At 36.7% G+C, this 17,472-nt stretch overlaps 1 long non-coding RNA gene across 2 annotated transcripts in view; it reads left to right on the top strand.

The window, feature by feature from the left end:
• Positions 1 to 9,126: 9,126 nt before the first annotated feature.
• LOC123383380 overlaps positions 9,127 to 17,472 on the top strand; it is a 153,056-nt gene continuing 144,710 nt past the window's right edge. For both annotated transcript variants that reach the window (XR_006593071.1, XR_006593070.1), the window contains exon 1: positions 9,127 to 9,253. This is a non-coding gene — a long non-coding RNA (uncharacterized LOC123383380). The remainder of the gene's footprint in view (positions 9,254 to 17,472) is intronic.

Below are 17,472 nucleotides of genomic sequence, written 5' to 3'. Positions count from 1 at the left end.
TCCAAAATAGCTTAAAATCTTTAAAAATACACTGAAGTCAGGTATTTGGTAACAATCGTGCATGAATATTTTATTAACAAATATTTAAAATAAGGGTGCATTTAGTATGCACATATTTAAATTGTTTTCATTTAACCATGCATTTGCACTTTGTGTTTCTTGCCAGTGACACATACCCAGTCAGAAAAGCTTTTAACTTTTCAGTTACAAATGAAATGTTTTTCAGCAAAGCAGCAGTTTTTCCTCATTATCAGAAAGACTCTTCATATTTACTTTTCAAAGTAAAAAATTCAGAGAAATTGTAAAGTAACCCAAACTTAGAAGTTTGTTGCCTGAACAAAAATTAGGCCAAAGTGAAAGTAAATTAAACTGAGTGCAATCTTATAATAATACTACATATGATTAATAGGATAATTAAAACAATTTATGCCATGGATAAAAATTTGAAAGTTTGCTTAAAAATATCAGAAAAGCTTTTAGTTACTGACAGTTTATTAGGCTAAAATCCAGTAACATTAAAAAATGACTAAAGATGCCTTTGACTTCTAGTTAAATTAAGCTATGGTAGAACCCTCTCTAACCCTGAAATTTGAGAATGTTCCTCATCATTGCCTTGAGAGATTTCTATTGTATAAATCTTACCTGTAGATGTTATATTTGAAAGTTGAGGGACCAGTATCAAGGAGTAAGGGAGATTTTAATTAAGCAATGTGGATAATATACTTTGGAGGCAGAAAGATCTGGGATCACATCCCAATTTAGGCACTTAGAAGCTGCAGACAAGTTTTATTTAAATTTCCCAGTCTCGGCCTCAGGTAGGCAAGGAACCACTTTGAAAGACCTTAATAATTATGAAAATTAAAGGAAAAATGCCCAGCAGAGTTTCCAATTCATAGTAGGAGGTAAGTAGTAGTTATTGTTATTATGAAGTTGACTTTTCTTCCAACTAAATCTGATGTTATAATTCTTCCTTTCCCCCATCTTGATGCAATTGAACTTGGTATTCGTGTCTCTTCCCATATGTGAACTTTCTACTGCTAATTTAAAAGAGGAAAAGGAAGGGCCCTTGGGTTTCTCAGTTGGTTAAGCATCCGACTTCGTCGTTGGAGCCCTGCATGGGGCTCTGTGCTGACAGCTCAGAGGCTGGAGCCTGTTTTGGATTCTGTGTCTTCCTCTCTCCTTGCCCCACCCCCGCTCATACTCTGTCTCTGTCTCTCTCAAAAATAAATAAACATTAAAAAAACTTTTTAAGAGGAAAACGAACTGTCGTAGCTTTAAGGAAAAGGTAGTGTGAAACCTGAATAATGGTCTTAGAATACATCCTGTTCTAATCTCCAGAGTCTGAAAAAGTTGTCTTATATGGCTAAAGTGACTTTACAGATCTGTTTACATGAAGTACTTTTTGCTGAGAGATGATACTGGAATATCCAGCTGGGCCTGATGTACTCATGTAAGTACTTACCAGAAGGACACAGGAAGGGTTAGATTCAGAGGACAAGATGGTGTAATGCCAGAAGCAGAGATTGGAGTGATGTGCTTTGAAGATGGAGAAAGGGGCCACAAGCCAATGAATATAGGCAGCCACCAGAAGCTGGGAGAGACAAGGAAATAGATTCTCTCCTAAAGCCTCCACAAGAGATCAGTCCTGCCAACACCTTGACTTTAGCTCAGGAAGACTAATTTAAGAATTCTGACCTACAAAACTATAAGAGAATAAAGTTGTGTATCTTAAAACCACCGAGTTTATGGTAGTTTTTTACAGTGGCAACAAGAAACTAATGCAGGTAGAGATGAATTCATATGAGGTCTGTATCTGTTAGTTTATGTAATAAAGCACCCTAAATCACAGCAACTTAAAATAACAAGCATTTATTTAGCCTATAAGATTGCAAGCTGTAGGGCTCTGGTGTTCTGGTCTGGGATTGGCTGATCTCAGAGGGCTTGTTCATACATGTCAGGTCACGTTGCCAGATATGCTGTGTGCTGGCTGGTCTAAGGAGGCCTTAGCTGGGGAGGGAAGACTCATCTCTGTTTGCTCTCCAGAAGAGCTAGCTTAAGCTTGTTCAAATAGTGGGTTGGCCAGATTTCCAAGAGAGAAAACAGGAAGGCTGCTTGAGCTCCTGAGGCTTAAGCTCACAAGTGACACAGTATCATGTACACCACATGCTATTGGCCAAGGCAGGTCACAAGGCAAGCCCATGTTTTAGTAGTTAGGGAAACAGACTTCACTTTTTAGTGGGAGATGCTGTTGTCATATGGTAAACGGTGTGGATACAGAGAGGTGAAGAATTGGAGTTATTTTTGTAATCAATGCACACTCTTGGAAAAACATTTATCTTGAGTTTCACCTGATTTGTCAGCTCCTACATTTGGCCATCCCCTAAACCATCTCCTAATTTCCTCTCTCTGTAGAATACCCATATGCTGATAAGTTTTTCATAACCCACTGTTGGCTATTAGTTTTTGAAAATCTCTAATGAATCAATTCACTTGAATTCATAGCTATTTACCTAGTGAAAATTTGCTCGCCTCCAACCCTCACTTATATTGACTTTTTAATGGCAAAATGTCTAACAATTTTGACAAATTGCTTTTTCAATATTTGATTCCAGGTTTAACAAGCCTCAGCCATGTGGAATTACTAACGGGGTGTTATCTCAACTCTTTTCTGAACTCTTTCTAACACAGCTTAGCTGAGGACAAAAGACACCATATGCTGCAGGCTGCTTTTTCGACATAAGATTTTTCCTTTCTGTTTCTTTATCCAGGTGTTACTTGTTTTTAAAGCAACAATTGTACGGGCACATATGCGTATGCGTATTAGAGTCAAAGAAGTTATTGGGCCTGTGTCATGCAAGCTCCAGAGTCCAGATGGGTTGGTGTGGCAGCTGTGACTCGATCAACTGTGAAGGTGTTTCTCCCAGGAAGCCTTGACAACAGAAATACCAACTCCCTAAGAGCCTTCTGGGTTAGTTCTTATTTATTTATTTTTTGTTGTTCTTCTTAAAATCTCATCAAATGCAGAGAACAAATGATGAAGCTCACTAATGTCCCTGCAATTGCTGAAATCTACTTCCTTGAAATTTCTGTATTCTAGTAAAACTAAATCTGTTGAACCCAGCTTGGAATTATTTAAAATCTTTCAAGAAAAGGGCAAAACAGAGAGGCAAATTGAGAAACAGACTCTTAACTATAGAGAACAAACTGACGGCTACCAGAGGGGAGGTGGGTGCCTGGATGGGTGAATTAGGTGATGAGGATTAAGGGGTGCACTTGTGATGAGCACCAGGTGACGCATGGAAGTGTTGAATCACTATATTGTACACCTGAAATTAATATTACACTCTGTGTTAACTAACTGGAATTTAAATAAAAATTTAAGGGGCACCTGGATGGCTCAGTGTTTAGGCATTCAACTCTTGATTTCAGCTCGTGTCGTGATCTCCCGGTTCTTGAGATCCAGCCTTACATTCGGCTCTGTGCAGAGCCTGCTTGAGATTCTCCCCCACCACCCTCTCTCTCTCTCTCTCTCTCTCTCTCTCTCTCTCTGCCCCTCCCCCACTCACACACATGCTGTCTCTCAAAATAAACTTAAAAAATAAACAAAAATGAATAAAAATTTAAAAATAAATAAAATCTTCTTTAGTCTCATTGCCACTTAGTTAACTTCATTATCAATTAAACATGTATTTTTAAATTAACATATAGTAAAATTAACATTATGGTACATAGTTCTACTAATTTTCACTCATGTATAGATTTGTGTACCTCCCACTGTAATCAGAAAACAAACAGTTCCATCTGTGCATGAATGTTTAAAGCAGCTCTATGCACAATCTGCAAAAACTGGAAGCAACCCAAATGCCCTTAAATGGGTAAATGGATAAACAAATTTTGGTACATCCATGTAATGGAATACTACCCTGTAATGAAAAGGATGTACCTACTGATACAACAACTTGAATGAATCTTACAATCATTATGATGAGTAAAAGAGTCTAGTTTCAAAAGGTTGCATGTTGTAAGATTCTATCTATATACCATTATTATGCTTTGCTTGAACATTCCAATTCTTTGTTCTTTGGTTCAAGTTCAGTCCTGCTCCAGTTTCCAAAATAGCTTCTGGCCTATGTGAAGCAAATGGTCTTTTTGTTTGTTTGTTTGTTTGTTTAATTTTTGTAATTTGTATTTATTTCTGAGAGAGAGAGAGAGTGAGTGAGCACAAGCAGGGAAGGGGCAGAGAGAGCGGAGGACACAGAATCCGAGGCAAGCTCCAAGCCCTGAACTGTCAGCACAGAGCCTGACACAGGGCTCAAACTCATAAGCTGTGAGATCATGACCTGAGCTGAAGTCAGATGCTTAACTGACTGAGCCACCAAAGCACCCTAAAGCAAATGGTCTTTAAAAATAAAAACAAAGATCATACCAGAAAATTGCTTAAACCATTTCAATGATTCTACAAGTTCTTACATATGATTTTTTTTTGCTTCAAATTTTTATTTAAATTCTAGTTAGTTAACACATAGTGTAATTTTGGTTTCAGGAGTAGAATTTAGTAATTCATCACTTACATAAAACACCAGTGCTCATCACAACAAGTGCCCTCCTTAATCCCTGTCACCTATTTAACCCATCCCCCATCCACCTCCCCTCCAGCAACCTTCAGTTTGTTCTCTATAGCTAATAGTCTCTTATGATTTGCCTCACTTTCTGTTTTTTCTCCTATATTCATTTGTTTTGTTTCCAAATTCCACAGTGAGTGAAATCATAGGGTAGTTGTCTTTCTCTGAATGATTTATTTCGCTTAGCATAATACACTCTAGCTCCATCCATGTCATTGCAAGATTTTATTCCTTTTTTATGGCTGAGTAATATTCCATCTATCTATCTATCTATCTATCTATCTATCTATCTATCTGCCACAGCCTCTTTATCCATCCATCAGTTGATGGAAATTTGGGCTCTTTTCATAATTTGGCTATTATTGATAATGCTGCTATAAACATTAGGGTACATGTACCCCTTCAAATCAGAATTTTTGTATCCTTTGGGTAAATACCTAGTATTGCTATTGCTGGGCCACATCCAGCATCCCACATCCTTGTCAAAACCTGTTGTTTCTCATGTTGTTAATGTTAGCCATTCTGACAGGTAAGGTGATATCTCATTGTAGTTTTGACTTGCATTTCCCTGGTGATGAGTGATGTTGAGCATCTTTGTATGTGTCTGTTAGCTATCTGGATGTTTTCTTTGGATAAATATCTATTCATGTCTTTTGCCCATTTCTTAACTGGATTATTTGTTTTTTGGGTGTTGAGTTTGATACTTTCTTCATTGATTTTGGATACTAACCCTTTATCAGATATGTCATTTGCAGAAGTCTTTTCCCATTCCATAGCATGATTTTTACTTCTATTGATTGTTACCTTTGTTGTGTAGAGGCTTTTTATCTTGATGAAGTCCTAATAGGTCATTTTTGCTTTTTTTCCCCCTTGCCTCCAGAGACATGTTTAGTAAGAAGTTGCTATGGCCAATGTAAGAAAGGATGCTGCCTGTGTTCTCCTCTAGGATTTTTGATGGTTTCCTGTCTCACATTTTAGGTCTTTAATCCATTTTGAATTTATTTTTGTGTATGGTATAGAAAGTGTTACAATTTCATTCTTCTGCATGTTGCATTTTCCCAGCATCATTTTTTGAAGAGACATTTTTTCCATTTCATATTCATTCTTTTTTGTCAAAAATTAGTTAACCATATAGCTGTGGGTCCATTTCTGGGTTTTCTATTCCATTCCACTGATCTATGTGCCTGTTTTTTGTGCTAGTACCATACTCTCTTGATGACAGCTTTGTAATATAGCTTGAAGTCTTGTATTGTGATGCCTCCTGATTTGCTTTTCGTTTTCAAGATTGCTTTGGCTATTTAGGGTCTTTTATGGTTCCATACACATTTTAGGATTGTTTGTGTTAGCTAGTGAAATTGCTGGTGGTATGTCTTGCATAAAGTTCTTTGGGATGTAGGTCTTGCCTGCTTCTCCAGATTAATCCCCTACTTAATCCGTCTGATGACCAGTGTTCTAATAGTCATCATCTATTATTATTGTTCCTTGCATGCATCATCCTCTCCAGTTCTTCTGTGTCTTTTCCCTCTTATGTGGAAACCCCCACATCTCTCCATCCACCTCATTGTCTTTTTTAGCCCTTAATGGTCTATGTCAAGCATTCAAGAAACATCTCTTCTGAAACAAATACTCTGATTTCTTTCATGGAGATCATGGGGAGCCTCATATTTCTCAGTTTATGCCTGTGATTATAGAGGTGGTTAAAAACAAAGCCTGCTTGTGAATCCATTAACATGATCTAGAAAGGGTAGGATTGGCAGGTGCAAAGCCTCTTTAAGGCAAAGTGAATTTCAGCTTCTTCATTTAAAGCTTCTAGAGATCACAGTTTAGGTCCCTGCCCACATTTACAAATGGAATACACTGAGGAGGCATAAACACTTACTGAAACCCTTGTAGGAGCACATTTTGCCTGCCAGCAACTCTTTGCCAAGCAAACATTTTGAAAACACTTGGACGATCCTGGCTGCCCCAGTGTTTTCATAAATATTTCCATCCGGCAGTCACAGAAGCCTTGCAGAAGAGAGTGGTCAACAGGAAAACTTGAAATGGAAGAGGTTCAGTGAGCAGCTGCTGAGTTGTGAAAATGTATGCAAAAGCATATGGCTGTCTTTGGGGCCTTAAGGCAACATTTTAATTTTTAAAATTTTTTTACCCTGCAAAGATCAAAACATATGATTCCATTTCAGTAGGTTTTCTTGTAAACAAACTCTTCACTTTCTCAAAGAGTGCATGAATGTTTAACATGACATAAATATTTTTTTATCTAAAAATGTGCCTTATTGTGAAGCAACGATTTTAATATAATGTAACCTATTGGTCATCATGGATTTTTGATTGTCTCTTTGGCATTCTTGGTTTCTTCTGCGTCCACCCTTATTTGGGAATATGTGACGTTTAGTTTTCAACCATTTAAGCTGAATTGCAGAAGCATAGCCAGGTGAAAAGTGTTCAGAATTTGATGCTGGTGCAGAATGCTGCATTTTGCTTACTTGATTGTAAATGCTGAGCTTTCAAAGCTTCTATATAGTCAGCTATGTTTTGCATTTAATTCAAGTATTGAATTATATCTACAAATACTTCCACTGTTAAGTTCCCAAATCCGTAGGTCATTCTTCTTATGTATTGGAATGGTGTTGGTTTAGCCACTAAGGATAAATCCTCTGCAGTGTGTCTCTTTATGTAGGCAAGAAATTCCCCATGGTGATCCTTTTCTTCATGCTGGGAAAGGTCAGTTTTTCTGACTTGAGCAAGAAATCTCCAGGCATAAAGTAGATTTAAATTATGATAGCTTTTTCCTCATTTAGTTAGGTGACCCACTTGAAAAACTTGGTATATATAAGGGTCCAGCTTCCACTTCAAGTTTAGCACTGCCCTTTGACTACTAGTCCCTTGGAATATTTCACCCCAGAAGTATTCCATTGGCCAAATAAATGTAGGGGATTTTGTAACTGTACCATACTTAAGATCTCATTAACATGTTAAAGCTCTAATTGCCAGTGCATAAAGATAGCACTTTTTCATTTGTTTAACCCAATATTTCCCAACTTTTTTGACAGGGGAATCCATTTTTTACACACAGCATTTATTGTTTTATGCAAAGCTTCCTGGGAAATGTGGTTTTAAAACTTTGATGGAATTTTTAATAACATGAAGTCTTCATCCTTTTCCATAATGCTAACTTAGGGGCAGTTGCTTATTGTCCCAAATTTTTAAAAAATGAGCAAAGCAGTCCAAAAAATTGCTAATGCTTATTCTTTTATGTATAATGCACCTAATCATATTTAAGTCTTCTAAGTCATTGGAAACATTTTTACAGCAGGCTGGGGTGGGAAATGTCTCCTAAGTTAGTTTACCTTCTTCAGACACAGATGGGAAAACAGTAGGCATGATGAGGTCAGACAGTCAGTGAGCAACAAAGGTGGAATAGGAATTGAAATGTCTGCATTTCCAATCCATCACCTTTTCATTCACATGATAAACACCCAATTTAAATGTTTAGAAATCATAGTGATTCTTAGTAACTGAGCTCCATTCCTGAAACTTTCCCAGCACAATCTGTAACTGTATCTTAAATCTCTGAACAAGGATATACTAACATCTTTTCTGTTTTACCATCATAGTTCATTTCAAGAAATGCTTATTAATTACCTACTTAGTACAAAAATATGTATTTTCTTCTCTGTAGAGATGTCTTAAGCTTTACGAAACTTAGGCATGTATTTATTCTAACATGTTTTTAAGTAAAAAATGATTAAACAATTCATAATAATTTCTGGTTGAAATTGGATTTTTGTACATTCAAATATATAGCTTGATAAGTGATTTTTTTAAATGAAGAAGATACCCTAAAAGACATCAGGAAGTTCACTTACAAGGGCTTTTTCAAGATTAACACTTCCAGCCTTATGTCCCAGACACATTTATCCCCACTGGTTGAAGACCACATCTTTTACTACCTATGTTTCAAAGTGATTGAGGTAATTGATTAGACGCCAGTAAGAACTGAGCATTGTGTCTTCTTTCCTTCCCTCATGTGAGGCTGTGTTTCTTGGTGTGTCAGCTCTGAAATTTTCCTTAAAACTATTATCCAAAAGTCTGAATTGGAGAAGAGTGAGTTAGAAGCAGGACCAGGGAGACTTAAGCCCACTTGGCCCTCACACTTCAGCCTCTTTGGTCAAAGACTTGATAGGGCCTTGCAGAATATTGCCACAATCTAAGCCTTAAATGTATAGAACCAAAACTTCTCAGAGCTAAAAGTTCTTTAAATATCTTCTGGTCTAAGGACCATTTTGCCAAATGATATCATTACAAGTTGAACACACTTTTGAGACCAGTCCTGCCCCAAGTGTACCGTGGGTTTGGACCACTTGGGAATTTTGCTAAAATGCAGTTTCTGGTTTAGAGATCACAGGTTGGGCCAGTTCTAAAATGCTCCCAGGTGATATCAATGCTGTTGGTCAACACTTTAAATAGCAAGGGCCTAGAGAACAGGGGAAGGGAACAGGTGGTCTCAATGAGGAGCATAAAAGAACGTGATTAGCTCTCGAATCTTCCAAGCTCTTAAAGTAAAGTTACTCTTGGTGATTTTTTCAGGCCTTGGTGTTTTGCAAGTCTTCTGACTCCAGTTGCCGCATGTAAGTAGAACCACAAGAATATATCCTGTCTCATATTGTACACCCGAAACTAATACAAAACTGTATGCTAACTGGCATTTAAACAAAAACTTTAAAGACTTAAAAAAAAAAAAAGAATGTATCCTGTCTGAGCGAAGGAGATTTTCTCAATTTTCTGTGAATTGAGGGGTTGGAAAGAAAACAAAAAGCTAGTCTCCTGGGGCGGGATCTGGGCCGTTTGTTTCCCAGACCACAGGGTTGACCTTCGCCTAGGCCGGTAACTCGCCGTTTTTGATGTTGCTTTTTCTTCTGTTCAAGAAAGTAGATCTTTTCATTAATTTAAAAGTATTTTATTTATACACAGGGAGAATAGGCAATAGGTTAACTGGTTCCTTGAAATCCCGGAAGGTTTTGTATGGAAAGCCCTGTGAAGGTACATCTCAGGATAAGGTTTTGAAATTTGGGGAGCATAGGGATGGAAAAAGGGGGTAAGAAGGAAACAATATCTACAAAGAAATTTTTTAAGAGGCAAAATTTACCTAGTGGGCTGACGATTAAGATAAGAATATAGGTTTTAGGTCGCATGTAAGTTTTCAGTGGAAAATGGCATATTTGCTTAGTCTTGGTGGCAGGGAAACAGAAATACTCTTGGCAATGATTTTGATATTATGAATTGCACATAAACTCCTTAAACAATTTTCTGCTGGTTTATTTTATTCTCTGTCAGAAGCAGTATGCAAATAGATGGAATTTTAATTTCCTTTAATGCTCTGGGATATTGGGATAAAAAGGCATCATCAAGTATTTTTATGATGATAAGTTCACATTCGTTGCTCTATGGTAGAATAGCATTAGAATAGAACGCTCTCAATAACTCACCTCCAAAATAGTTTTTTTTCCCCCTTGGAAAATGCTTGTTTTCAGTTTGGAACTGAAAATACGAAACATTTAAAAAGGCTCTCCAGCTTTCAAATGAAGGAGAATGTGGTTGTATGCCTTCCCTTTGGCAGATAGCGTTGTTAGAGACTGAATGACAGAGAAAACATGCAGTGGTATTATGTAAGGAGCAACTCCAATACCTCCCCCAAGCAGTTTCAAGTTCATCTTAAGCTAAGAAGTAGAGGGGTGATGGCCAGGGTGAGAGTCATTTACAAAAAAGACCCCTCCTCATGTGTATTTACATACATTCTTTGATTTTTAGCATCCTTCATTTTTTTTGCAGATGCAATTTCCAAAGCATGTTTACCAACTGAAAGCCCGGATTCTGTTTAACAATGTCAATTTAATATAACTTAGAGCAGCAGTGTTTTGTCCCCTTCCATTTATGTTGTGCAGAAAAACAGACTTCTGTGTGGTGAAAGTGTGTTCAGATGAAAGCTTTAAATTGGTGGCTAGTAGCCCAGTTAAGAGAAACTTGGCTGCCTGCTGCTCCTTAGTAATGTGTTGTGCAGGCTGTTGTTTTCTCCTGATCGCCTATTTACAGTGATTTACTCCAAATATGTGGGCGTCTTAAGTATATGGGTGTTGTCCCCCCCAAAAAAGTCAGTTTATTTTAAAGGATAAAATGAGAGGCACGATACAATAGTTTCTGTTGATCCCCTACTAATTCTCAAATTGAAAAAACCTGTCTTAGAGGCTTAGAGGCCAGCAGAGGTATCAGTTAAGAGGGAGGGAACCAGTAACAAGAAAATGATCATGCGTAAAGGGCACACTCACTGTGGGCATAGCTCTGAAGGTGGTGATATGGGCAGAGGGAAAGAAGTAGATAAAGCGTGAACTTTTGAGAAATTTATCCATCTAGTTCATGTATTTGAACACCACCCACACAAAATGATGAGCTCAATTGAGAAGCAAAATAAAAGTCCTACTGTACCAATTGAATATATTCTGATCCAGTGTTACAAGACAAGGTGACAATTCTTTCTAGGGTTAAAAAAGTTGCTCAGAATAAAACATCCCAGGGTGATTCTAATTGAGCATGATCTTCATTTTGTATAGACCCATTAATTGGCGCATTTGTGGTTAATATTAGTCAATTAAGTTTACCTAGCCATGTCATAATACAACATTAGTTACTCAATTTTATTGAGCACATCTGCAGTGTGACAAGCATTGTGATAGGTCTTAGGGCTCTATGGAAAAATGTGTTTATTGACATTCAGACCTCCAAATTCAGCAGGATGAGGGACAGGCATGTTAAAATGTAACTGTAAACTGATGGGATAATTATCATATAAGAATAAACAAAATGATATGGGGCATAGAAGATATCAGGTTTACTTGAGTGGTCAGGGCAGGGTTCTCAGAGGAAGTTACAGGAGGGAATTTTGTTCAATGTTTGCTGAGTTGCAAGTACACTATGAGTATGGGATTGGACTGATTTTGTGGTGTAAAGTCTCTGTTAAGAAACAATGTTAGCCTGCCATGACATGCATTTAGTAATTGAATGCCAGCTTTGCATGATCACTTTTGTTCCACTTGAACATGATCGCCTCTTGTTGATTTAGTTGTTGTGGAATTTTGCCATGGCTCAAGATTCTAGCTGTAGGTCGATAATACAAAAACCTAACATTTTGCAATTCTGATCTCTTTAAAACTTTGTGTATCTTTCTAGGTTCAGTCCAGTGAGCTGACAATTCTATGTATTTGAAGGAGAAAGGGATTTAATACAGAGATTTAGGTGTTTAAAAATGGAGGAGTACTGGTGAGCAGCCTGGCAGTGGACTCAACGTAGCTGAGATCCTAACATGAGGAAGATGTTTTTGGCATGATATCTGCTGTGTCACATCTGTCTCTCATACCTATGAGTTACTGACTTGTCACAGAGACTGTCTCAGGCCACAAACAGGCATGTCTTTATGAATGTTTTACAAATATTGACAGCAGCCGTAGTAAAAAGATGACTTCTGAGCCATTTTGATCCTTTGAGTGGGTCTCACTGGTGGAGCCTTATTCTCATTCAGAGACCTAGTTCGAAGAGAGTATGAGAACATCATTTTAGCTCTCTGCATTGTGGTATATGAAGGCATATAAAAGGGAATAAATTACAGCTATTAATCAACTGTATTTATCTCACTTTTATTCTTAAAATGTTACCAACACCTTGTTTAGAATTCTGTCACCTTTGACGATAAGTTATTTCACGATATTTAACCTAAATACTCAACAGGTTTTACTAGCAATTGGCTTCCCTTACTCACCAGACCTATTTACTGGGAACTAACACTATGCCAGGCAAGTTCCCAGTTGTTGAGGATGCAGCTATGTATTGAGTACACTGTAGTCCCTGTCCTCAAGTGAAGACGGGCTATAAGAAATCATTCTAAAATGTTTATTTCAGGTTATTGTAGGAAAAAATAGGTAAGATAAAGCATCAAAACAAAACAAGGGAGTATAATTTTGGTTTGGAGGGTCAAAACAGTTTTTTTTATCCTAAAAGAGTAACATCTGAAAGTTTTGGAGATTGTCAAGGAAGAAGAAGGGGAGGAAGGAGCAGGGAGGAAGAAGGTTGCAGGCCAAGAGAACAAAAGCAGGGGCTGGAGATGAGAAAGATCCTGGAGGCTTCATGGGATCATAAAAAGCTCTGTGGCTAAGGGAGGGTGGAAAGCCTTGCTAACACATGATGAGCTCTGTTTGTTTAACTGTGATAAAATGCACATAACATGGGAATTACTGTGTTAATTGTTTATGTGAGATATATATATATTTTTGTAAAATACACATACAATTTTCTCTTAACCACTTTTAAGTGTATAGTTTCGTAGTGTTAAATACACATTGGTGTGCAACCGGTGTCCAGAACTTGTTCATCTTCAATCTTCGCCAACTGAAAATTTATACCCATTTAAAAACAACTCCGTATTTCCCTCTCCCCTGTTGCCTAGCAACTATCATTTTACTTTGTTCAGGTTTTTTTTTTTTTGTTTTTTGTTTTTTTATTATTAGCTAGAAAGACTTTTCAGTATGCAAGTGTATCTCTTCCAAGAATTCCCCCAGGGTGATCTCAAGAGTCCATGTTAACTCCTTTTCTGGAAACTTGCTTGTCTTAGTTGTTGTGTTCTCAAAGAGCCTGGGCCATGAAGATTTTGCCCAAGTTTTGGGCATTGAACTCCTTGATGTTCTGGCTTTAAGTGTGTTTCTATGAATTTGACTTTACTACATACCTCATGTAAGTGGAATCATGCAGTATTTGCCCTTTGGTAACTGGCTTATTTCACTTAGTGCAATGTTCTTAAGGTTCATCTATGTTGTAAGATGTGTTATAATTTCCTTCCATTTTAAGGCTAAGTAATATTTGGTTGTATGCATATACCATATTTTGCTTACACATTCATCAGTGAATGGATACTTGGGTTGCTTTCACTTCTTGGCTATTGGGAATGCTGCTATGAACATGGGTGTAGAAATACCTTTTTGAGAGCCTGCTTTCAGTTAATTTGGTTGTATATCTAGAAGTGGAATTGTTAAACCAGATGGGAATTAGGTTTGTAATTGTACAAGGAAGCTTCCTGCTGTTTTCCATAATACCTCCACCATTTTATAGTCCTACCTGCATTGCATAAGAGTGTGAATTTCTCCACATCCTCACCCACACATTTTTGTTTTGTTTTTTGATTGCTTTTTTTTATACTAGCCATTTTAATGGATGTGAGGTGGTTTTCATTGTGGCTTGATTTACATTTTCTTAATCATTATTGTTAAACTTCATTTCATGTGCTTATTGGCAATTTGTATATCTTTGGAGAAATGTCTATTCAAGTCATTTGTCCATTTTGTTTTGGTTTTGAGGTATAGTTCTTCATATATTCTGGATATTCCTTATCAGGCAGATGATTACAAATATATATTTTTTTATTCCTCCACTTGCCTTTTCACTATGTTGACTGTCCTTTCAAAGAGAAAGTTTTAAATGGTGATATTTGTCTATTTTTTAAATTACCTGTGCTTTAGTACAATACACAAATCATTACTAAATTTACTGTCAAGAAACTTTTCTCCTGTTTTCTCAAAAGAGTTTTATATTTTTTGACCCTTACTTTTAAGTCTTTGGTCCATTTCAAGTTAATTTGTGTATGTAATATAAGGTCCAATTTGATTTTTTTGGATATGGATATCCATTTTTCCCAACAACATGTTTAGAACACCTTCCTTTCCCCATAATTGTTTTATTTAACAAAAAATGTAAAGGTTCTTAAAATGGCCTTTTATTTCTTTGCTTTCTTAATATTTGGTTTATGTAAACATTTGAAAATTGCTTAAAGTTTTTGGTGTTGACAGTATTTTTTTTTTTTTTTGAGAGTACTTAAAAAAAAAAAATCTCCTTTCATACTTGGAGCTGTCCAACATTGTTCTGAGGGAGACTGGTCGCCCTGCGTTTAATCATATTTATTCTTAGGGTAGTCTTCTGTCCTTTATTTCCTCCTCTATGATTCCTTGTGTCTTTTCACTACCAAAAATGCTGAGATGCTTGGGTAACACTCTTGCCACCATTTTATTTGGAGCATGGCATTTGTATACATGGATTCTACTGAATGGCCATTCCTGAGGTTGCTTTTTAAGGGCTTCTCTTAAGAGCTTTCCTTACTTAGTCTTCATTCTTGTACATTGCACCATGACTCATCCTACCTTAACAATTTTCTACACCCTCTCCCCACTCTGACATCCTGATATTACATTGTTCTGAATCACTGGATTTCAATTTGAAATGATCTACCAGTCATCTCATTATGTGCATGAGATAGAAAGGAAAAAAACTATAGTACTCCTGATCAATGACTTCTGTACACCTCAGGATTTTTTTTCTGCCTCTCTACTGTAGTCCTTAGTTCCCTGTTCTTTTCTTTGCCCCCTTTCCCCATATTTGAATTACACACATTCCTTAATGGGCAGTGGGCCTTTATGCTTCAGAGACTCTAGCACAAAGTTTTGTGTAGAGTGGGTACTAATATACATGATTTAAATTATGGAATGTCTCTAAAGAACAGGATTAGATTGATGATAGAATAAAAAGGTCAAATAAAGAAACCGACTACACACTGTCTGTTGGAGCAGGAAAAAAATGAACCATAATAGCAGGCATAAGAAGTTAAAATAGACTAGGGTGACGATAAGTAAAATATTAAATAATACCCCTACAGATAAGGGAATTTTTAGAGAATTATTTCGGAAGCCAGGAAAGGATCAAGTTGGAAAGTTGAAGGTTTTGGGAATGAAGAACTTAAGATAGAAAAGCACTACCACATTTTGAAAAGGCCACTTAATCTTGGTTCCTATGGCCTCCAAACTGAGTTCTCCAAGATTCTACAAGATGACTCAGCTGTAATATCCACATACTTTTTAGAGAAAGATGAAATGAAACAAAGTGGGTAATGGGAGTGTTTTAGTACTTGGAAGTCACTGACATTACTAAGCATTATTCACAAGATTATTAAAGGAGTCAGGATTGAAACAGGAGCAAGAATAGCTCATGGAATGATACATGAGATAGAAAGGATGTTTTTGAAGATTTTTATAAACAAACACCGGTAGGGTTATATTAGCCTTTAGGCAGGAGACTGGATCAAGTGATTTAAAATCTAAAACAAAACTTACTTTAATGTTTTTCTTAGAGGCAGGTTATAGAAATGCTTAATATAAAAAAATTGAACCATTAATGAGAACAACATAAAAAGATGTTTGTTACAGACTCCATTATGGAGTCTGTAATTTTATCACAGACCAGTAACCCTAAGTGTCCTCCAGGTTTCCAACTCCCTTTTGAAGTAAGCAAGAAGTGACTCTACTGTCCCAGACAAAAGTGATGGGATCATGATCAATTGTGAAAGCAAAGATAACTAAAGCCTGGACCAGGAGCTAAATAGGTAGTCTACCATAAGAACTCTACCCAGTGTGGGCATGGAACACCCTCCTGGGTCTAAATACCAGGCTCAGCAGGATCGTCTCACTTGGCGAGTTGTGGTACACAAACCAAAGTGGTAACAACGACAGAAGCAGAGTACATAGGAAAAGAAAGAAATAATGGGTAAAAATTAGACAAATAGAAATAAAAAGTGAGAGGGAAGGCAAGAAAAGGAGACTACTTGGAGAAGACAATAGGTACCTCTTTATGGAGGGGTATTGAAACAACTGATTCTCAGAACTGCTTTCCTATCCTGAGTTGTGAAGGACTGTTGTCTTGTTTATTCATGAGTCCTGAATAGGAATGTGTTGACCAGGGTTTTCCATGGCTCCTCCTCTTGCTGGGCATACACTATCATAAAATCTTATTACCTTTGTAAATTTAAGTAATTTTTATGGCTAACAGATTCTAACACGGAATCAGGATTTGCATTCTTTGAAAGTTTTTTCCCCCCATACAACCGTGAGTTATGAACATGTTATTTAATCAGTAAACATATTTTCAGAGTATCTTGATCGTGGCTGCATAGTAATTCTTCTCATGGGTGTGCCATAATGTATTCAAATCATACCCTTTCCTTAGATACTCACATTATTTTTTTTCTTGATCACATCATACTTTATTTTTATTTATTTTTTAATTTACATCCAAGTTAACATATACTGCAACAATGATGTCAGGAGTAGATTCCTTAATGCCCTTTACCCACTAAGCCCATCCCCCCTCCCACAACCCCTCCCTTAACCCTCTGTTCCCCTATTTAAGAGTCTATTATGTTTTGTCCCTCTCCCTGTTTTTGGGTGAAGGGATACTTTCATTATTTCTGATGGTGGATTTTAAATAATGCTACAATGGACATATTGTGGCTATAGGCATTTCCTTAGGATAAATTCCTTGAATTTTTTTTTGTCAAAAGCTAATACCATTTTAAAGACAAATTGCTCCCTAAAAAATTGTATGAATTTATATACTTAATAGAAGTATATAAAACAACCTTTCCTTTTTATTCACATGACGGTCAATGCTGGATAGTAACAGTGCATTAAAAGATGAACCATGTAAACGGTAAATACTGTGATTGCTTCAATTGTAATTACTTACTAAGTGGTAAACCTAACACTATTTTTTACATTATTGGCCATCTTTGCTTTTTTTAAATTACCTATTCCTATCTTACAATATTTCTTATACAAAGGTAATTTTTGCCATTTTGTTGGTGAGAACATTCATGTATTAAAATAGTAATGCTTTGTCCTAATGCTAAATTTTTTCTCTTAGATTATAATTCGCATTTCATTTCAAAATGTTCATGGCATACAGGCTTCTTAGAAATTAATAATGA

The sequence above is a fragment of the Felis catus genome, chromosome X (genome assembly GCF_018350175.1).
Source record: "Felis catus isolate Fca126 chromosome X, F.catus_Fca126_mat1.0, whole genome shotgun sequence".
Lineage (NCBI taxonomy): Eukaryota > Metazoa > Chordata > Mammalia > Carnivora > Felidae > Felis > Felis catus.
This window is presented reverse-complemented; position numbering and strand designations above follow the sequence as displayed.